General features: G+C 39.1%; 1 protein-coding gene across 1 annotated transcript in view; it reads left to right on the forward strand.

The window, feature by feature from the left end:
• The window catches only part of ogfod3 (2-oxoglutarate and iron dependent oxygenase domain containing 3), a 35,269-nt gene that overhangs the window by 23,922 nt on the left and 3,413 nt on the right, over positions 1-7,934 (forward strand). The window lies entirely within an intron of this gene.

A 7,934-nucleotide genomic window follows, 5' to 3' on the forward strand; every position in this document is an offset into this window, starting at 1 on the left:
AGTCCAGGTACATAAAAACCCTACAGAGCTCTGGCACAAAGTCTCTGGACAGATGACACAGACATTAATCCGGACTGGAATGGTGGAAAAAAAAGTGTGGAGAAATAAAGAAAGTGTTGATAATGATCCAAAACATTCTAACCCATGTGTGAAGCAAGGTGTAGTGTGTACGGCTGCCTCTGGAATGGGATAACTTTGAGTAACAGACAGTTGGAGTAAGTGCCAGCAGCAGTGGGATGAATTAATAATAGAACAGAAACAGTTTAACTGCCCAACTAAATGCCTCAAAACTCAGTGGATGGCCCTGCAGTAAGATGGCCTTGCAATCCAGAGCATAGAGCTAAAGCACTTGTGAAGTATATATTTTTTTCAAAGTAGATTTCTACTTTAAACAAAGTAGAATTTACTTGACATGTTTTGTGAATCACATTGTTTGAACCTCGTAGAGCATGGTTTTTACTGAAGACCAGCCCGAAGGCAAAAATCACCCTAGACAAGCAGGGACTGGGAAAGGCTGCATTCCAAATATGGCAGCGCATTATCAAGAGCACTGATCCTTGAATTTAAACATTGTGCACTCTGAATTTTTTCACTTCAAATTCCTTATTCTGGAGACGAGAGTCAAACAACTAAAATGGTCATTTTTATGCAAGCTGTGAGCATACATTTTAAGTTCCACAGCATTTGCACCTTAAATTGGCTGAATTCACTAATTATAAATGATGTCTACAAACACTTGGGGGGGGGGGAGTGTATTGGTTGAATAAATGTACGGGTAGCTCCTGCTGGTCCTTGAGCATCACGGATTAAAATACTTCACTACAAATGATCTTGTTACTAATGTAAGTACCCCACCTTGACTAATGTTTTCAGACAAATGTAAGTTCTACATAAATCTCCTCTGTGGAAGACACTCGGATTATTTGTTGCCCATCATTAGCTAAGACTGTGTAGGTGGAATTTTTGAATGCTGTAAAGAGCTAACTGAGTTGTACTTTGCTTACAGAATGGGGGAAGTTGATTACAGTTAGCCAGGGTGTTAATTGATTTTGGCCTTGTATATTAAGTGCTTCCTTCAGCATGTGACCTGCTCTTTGCTCTGTGCTTAATGGACTGTTAGCAAAATGAAGATTAGCAAGTCTCCCAGTTAATTAGTGTCATTTCTAAACATCATGTGCTATTTAAAGTGGAGCTAAGGGTTGTGATAAAATGTTACTCAGAAATAGGTAAACACCAAAAGTAAAAAACATGCTATTCAGATCATCTTGAAGGGGTGTGTTTATTTAGGTCAATCGTGTAAAATGGGGAAAAAAAGGTAAAACATCTTTGTGTAAAACTTTGTGTACACACTATGTAATGAGAAAACTTTTAATGCACACTTAATGCAGACTCAAGGGTAAATTAACATGGCTTTATTCACAGACAAAGATAAATTTGTTGGTAACCTTACAGCTCATGAAACAATATTTCATTCCTCCTGAAAGTGATGCAATTAAACGCAACTCTCAGGCAAGTCTCATGTAAACCTGTATGCCTTTGGTGTGTCATAGAGTAAAGCAAAGAAAGTGTGAAAAGGGGCCAGTTATTAAGTTTATGACTTATTCTACAAAGATATTTAAAAAATGCCAGGACATATTTGTTTTACACCTTGGAAAATGTTATAATTATTTGGATTACAATGAAATTTCAAGTAAACTGGTTTCTTAAATAATCAGTAATAGTACATAGTACTTTGTAAACACATTAGACTTCGAATAAAAGCAATAAGACCCATTTCGAAACAGACTGGAGCAAATGGTGAGGAAACATCTTCTGTATTTTATAAAATGTGTTTTTATTTTATTTTTTTATTACAATCGTGAGTTCACCTTTAAATGTACATGATTTAAACAATCTCCAAGCAGCTTAATATTTATGTGACTGCAGTTGCAGGTATCAATAAACAGTTTAAGGTCCATGCTACTGTAGCCATCTTCCCTGCACATGGACCCCAGGAGCCTCTCAGCAGCTGCAGGACTCTTATAGCACTACATGTTTGGACATTTTTAAAGATCAGGACTTGGATGTGTTCACACATATAGTGTTTTATGCTACATAAAGAATTGCACTGACACGGTCGCAGTGGACAAAAACATCAGAGTTTATCCCAACCAGAAGCCCTGGATGACAAAGGAGATCCAACTGCTGCTTAAAGAAAGGAACACTGCTTTCAAGACGGGCAACAGGGCTCTCTAAATTTCGGCATGTTCCAACCTGCAATAAGGCATCAGAATGGCAAAGGCTGCTTAGAAAAAAATGATCAACAACCATCTATAAGAACAGCCATGGGAGAACTGAGGACGACGCTACACTGGCAGACATTGCACTCTTTGATAAGGAGCTGCAGGAAACCGTCATATTGCATCCAGTGGTTAGCAGTAACATTGATTTTACACTCACCGTGTATGAGGATGTGGTGAAGTCCATCATCCAAAAAAGACAGCAGGCCCTGATGGTGTCACTGGGCATGTGCTGAATCAATTTGCCAGGATCCTCACAAAGATCTTTCAGATCTTACAGGTTACTTTCACAGTCAACCATTCCAGCCTGTTTATAATCCTCAACCCTAGAAAGCTACCAAAGAGATCTCAGATCAGCTTTAATCACTATTGGCCAGTTGCTCTTACACCAGTGGTGATGAAGTGCCTTGAGAAGCTGGTTAGAAATCACATACTGTCATCCACCTTTGACCTGCATCAGTTTGCATACCGAGCTGGCAGGACTACAGAGGAAGCGGTGGATACTGCCCTTCATAAAACCCTAAACCACCTGGAGCAGCTGGTCTATGGAACATTATCACACCTGTCTATGGAACAAAGACTAACTGACGAGACGCAGACAGAGGGTTAGAATAGAACCTCACACATCTACACCCATCAGCCTCAGTACAGGCTCCCCTCAGAGCTGTGTGCTGAGTGCCCTGCTCTACACCCTCTGCACTTACACCTGGACCACTGCTCACACCAGTAACACCATCGTCAAATTCGCAAATGCTAATGCCATACTTGGAATCAGACGATGAGACAGCTTACCGGGACAAAGTGGAGCGGTCGTCATTGTGGTGCACGGACAACAATACAGCAAAGACAAAGGAGCTGGTCATTGATTTCAGGAAGGTGAGAAAGGACATTCAACCCTTAATTTTAGTGGGGACTGTGTAGAAAAGGTCACAGACTTTTGCTTCTTGGGTATTCACAATGAGGAGGACCTAACCTGGGTCATGAACATCAAAGAATTTACAAAGAGGGCACAGCAGAGACTCTACTTCTTAAGGACTCTCAGGAGAAATTAAATAGACTGCTAGTGTCCTTCTACCATAGAGAGCATCCTCTCTCACAGACTGTGTGTGTGGTTCTCCAGCTACACTGCAGCACACAAAAAAGAACTACAGAGGATTGTGAGGTCTGCAGAGAAGATCATTGAGTGCTCTCTACCCACCCTGGAGGATCTACACAGTTCCCGTTGTCTTCAGAGAGCCCACAAAATTGTTATAGACAATTCTCACCCCAGACATCTTTTTGAGCTGTTATTGTCAGGCAGACTGTATAGAACTATTAAAACAAGGACCCACTGGCTCAGAAATAGCTTTTAACCCACTGCTGTATGGGCACTAAATAATAATATAATATAATAATATAATTCAATATGAGGTCTTTTTTTTCAAATTCATTTTATATAACATGTGACTGTGCAGTATTTCATTTTTTACAAGGGCAATGTGTAATTGGTTCACTGCAATTTTGTGCAATTTCTTGTGCAATTGTCTATGCACTTCAACCAAATGTCACTGACAGAATGTCTGTTTGTGTGTTGTTTTGGATATAAATCTGTGAATTATTTCTTATTGGTTGTAACACCGTAGAATTTTGCAGCTTAATTTCATTATACAGTGGAATCTCTACTAACGAACGCCTATACTAACGAACTTTCCAAGATATGAACCGGGCGTTTGAATATTTTTTGCCTCCACCAACGAACCATGACTCTAGAAAGGAACCCGAGCTTCCACCGAGCCGGCGGCTGGAAATGGCCACTGACCCCAATGGGCGAGTCTCCCAATGCGCATAGGCATCGAAATTCGTGCTAAGTTAAGCCGTATCTACGCTTCGTCTCCCCACATTCACCCGCCTACTCTCCATTATTCCACCCACCCCCCACCTCCCGTCATACAGCCCGTGCCTGTGTTACTCCTCCAGCCAGTCGTCACGTCTTCAAGGTAGCGATATGTAACCACTTAAAACTTTTTATTTCTTTTTATTACTGTTACCACTGTATTTCTTTTTTTATTTTTAGTAATGCATGTTTTTTTTTTTTTTACTAATTTGAGGGTTTTGTTAAACAAAGAGCCAAGGAAAACTCCCAATAAAAGACAAGCTCGACTCCTAGAGAAAGGAAGGAGACCCAGTAGGACTAGAAAATGCTAAAATGAAATGTTGCATCTGGGAGAATGTACTTAGGACAGAGGAGATAAAGCTTTGAGTTTTCTGGTATCATATCATCTCTGTGACAAAAAATATAACACCTGCAATAAAAGGACACCTAGTGTGACACATGGAGAATTGAGTATATTTTGGTGTTGCTTTCTGTACCTGGCACAGGTTGCTTTGATTTCTGTGCAGGGCACAACAAAAACTCAAGATCAAGGCTGTCTGGAGCAAAACATACTACCCTGTGTCAGAAAGCTCTGTGTCACAGGTCTCGGATCTTTCAATAAAATAGTGACATCTCTCGATAAAGCTGAAACATGAACCCTGGAGTAGGCACTTTGCACACCTGAGACAGGAGCACTTTGCTCAGGAATATTGGGCCAAACTATCTGTCAACTGGTGCAGAAATCATTCACTGAGTTACGGAAATCATTTGTTTGCAGTGATTGATACAGTTTGGGCTACAGACTACTAGCTTACGGTTCACATAATTTTTGCTCATGCCATTGTCATTTATTATTTAAAGTATTCAGTTTCAAGTTATATGAGAGAATACTGTGGGTTCTTCTTTTTTCCTGGGACGGTCTTGATAACTATTGTCTTGATAACGGTCTTGATAACGCTTACACATTTTAAATATGATTTCTAAAAACACGTAAGGATTCCAAATCATATTAAGATCAGTTAGCTAATTAAAATTTCTTCTGCTTAGCTTAATTTAGCTGCTGAAAGTTATCTTAATTAATCAGGCAGATTAAACTGACCAAGAGTGCATTTCCTGAATCATCTTAGTGATTCATGAACAACATTTTAAAAAGATGTAGCTTTAAGAATGGCAGTTTTAGGAGTGTTTCTCAAAAGTCTTCTTAGTTTCTAAAATTACGAATTTTTACAAAGTTTTAAGTAGTTCATTGTTGAGTCTGCCACTGCCTTTGGGTATAAAACTGCCTGTAACTGCCTATCCAGTTCAGGGTTGCGGTCGGTCCAGAGCCTACCTGGAATCATTGGGCGCAAGGCGGGAATACACCCTGGAGGGGGTGCCAGTCCTTCACAGGGCAACACAGACACACACACACACACGGACACTTTTGAGTCGCCAATCCACCTACCAACGTGTGTTTTTGGACTGTGGGAGGAAACCGGAGCACCCGGAGGAAACCCACGCAGACACGGGGAGAACACACCAACTCCTCACAGACAGTCACCCAGAGTGGGAATCAAACCCACAACCTCCAGGCCCCTGGAGCTGTGTGACTGCGACACTACCTGCTGCGCCACCTGGAAATAATTATTGTAAAAAGCTAATTACAAGTAAATATTTATATTGATAGCACAAAAGAAATATGAAAAAACTCACACTTGCAATTCCTACACACTCAGAATAAAGCAGTGGTATAAGTACATTATTGGCATCAATAGTACAAACAGTGTAAATATACCTTTAAATGTACAAGTGGCTTTAAAGTCCAGTTGTGTTCTCTAAAGTTACAATACATTCTCCAGAAAAATATGTGAATATTTTTAAGCTTTGAATATAGAACTGTGTAAAATAAAAGAACATAAGTCCTGGAGATGAAATTGGGTGTATGAAATCAACACAACAAATAAAGATAATAAGCAGAAATGGGGAGACTGTAAAGCTGCCAAGTTAATAAGCACTATTGTCAGGCTTACTTTGGTTGCATAATTGGTGTAAAAGGATTAGTCAGTCAGTATGATTGATTAAGTGGTAAGAAGTTTAGTAGGACCATTTGTTATAGTTTTATACACACACACACACACACACACACACAATGTCCAGTAGTAGGTGTGTGTGAGTTTGAAGTATTGTTCAGTTTCTACCTTGATTGCATAAATTTGATCAATCAAAAGCACATTATTTAAAATAATTATTTATTTACCACTATAACTAGGTATTGGATGATAACCTCAAATATTATGGACTGCCACGAGGAGAACGTTTGGAAAAAGTTAAACCAACACATTCACACACAGAATATCACACTTACTGGAATAATGTTATTTGGTTTTATTATTTATTATTGTATTTGAGGTAGAACTGCACATTATTTTTAAGAAAAGAAGTACTTGGTGAGTTACGAATGGGTCATATTATTTTAAGGACTATGTTAGTTACGAAGGGTTTCTGGAAAAGATCACAATTTTAAAAATGTTCTTAAGTACAAGATTTCAAAGTACAACCCCAGTTCCAATAAAGTAGGGACGTTGTGTAAAAACATAAACTAAAACAGAATATGATGATTTGCAAATCCTTTTCAAATTATGTTCCATTGAATACACTACAAAGACAACATATTTAATGTTCAAATGGATAAACTTTATTGTTTTTTGCAAACATTCACTCATTTTAAATTTGAGACTTGCAACACGCTCCAAAAAACTTATGACAGGGGCATGTTTACCACTGTGTTACATCACCTTTCCTTTTAACAACAGTCATTAAGCGTTTGGGAATTGAGGACACTAATTGTTGAAGCTTTGTAGGTGGAATTCTTTCCCCTTCATGCTTGATGTACAACTTCAGCTCGGGGTCTCCCGGGGGTTGTACTTTGTGCTCATAATAGTTAGTAGGATAATAACTAGTACGAAGCCACTCTGTTGTAACACATGCAAAATGTTGCTTGGCATTTTCTTGCTGAAATAAGCTGGGACATCCCTGAAAAAGACGGCAGCACATTGGATGGCAGCAAATGTTGTTCCAAAACCTGAATGTACCTTTCAGCATTAATGGTGCCTTCAAAGATGTGCAAGTTACCCATGTCATGGGCACTAACACACCCCCATACCATCAGAGATGCTGGTTTTTGAACTTTACGCTGATAACAACCGGACTGAACAACCTCCTCTTTGACCTGGAGGACACGATGTCCATGATTTCACGTTTCTGGGTGTTGTTGATATATGGCTTTCGCTTTGTATGGTAGAGTTTTAACTTGCACTTGTAGATGGTGCGAAGAACTGTGTTCACTGACAATGTTTTTTTTGACGTGTTCCTGAGCCCATGTGGTAACATTTGTTACAGAATGATGTCGGTTTTTAATGCAGTGCCTGAGAGATCGAAGGTCACGGGCATTCAGCGATGATTTTTGGCCTTGCCGCTTACTTGCAGAGATTTCTCCAGATTCTCTGAAACATTAATGATATTATGGACTGTAAATGATGAAATCCCTAAATTCCTTGCAATTGTACATTGAGAAACGTTATTCTTAAACTGCTGGACAATTTGCTCTCGCAGTTCCTCAACTTTTCCAATCTTTTGTTGCCCCTGTCCCAACTCTTTTGGAATGTGTTGCAGTCCTCAAAATGAGTGAATAGTTGCAAAAAAACTTTAAAAAATGTATCTGTTTGAACATTAAATATATTTAGAAATATACATTAAAAATAGGTTGAAAATGATTCGCATATCACCGTATTCTGTTTTTATTTATGTTTTACACAACATCCCAA

Source organism: Hoplias malabaricus, chromosome 3 (assembly GCF_029633855.1).
Source record: "Hoplias malabaricus isolate fHopMal1 chromosome 3, fHopMal1.hap1, whole genome shotgun sequence".
Taxonomy (NCBI): domain Eukaryota; kingdom Metazoa; phylum Chordata; class Actinopteri; order Characiformes; family Erythrinidae; genus Hoplias; species Hoplias malabaricus.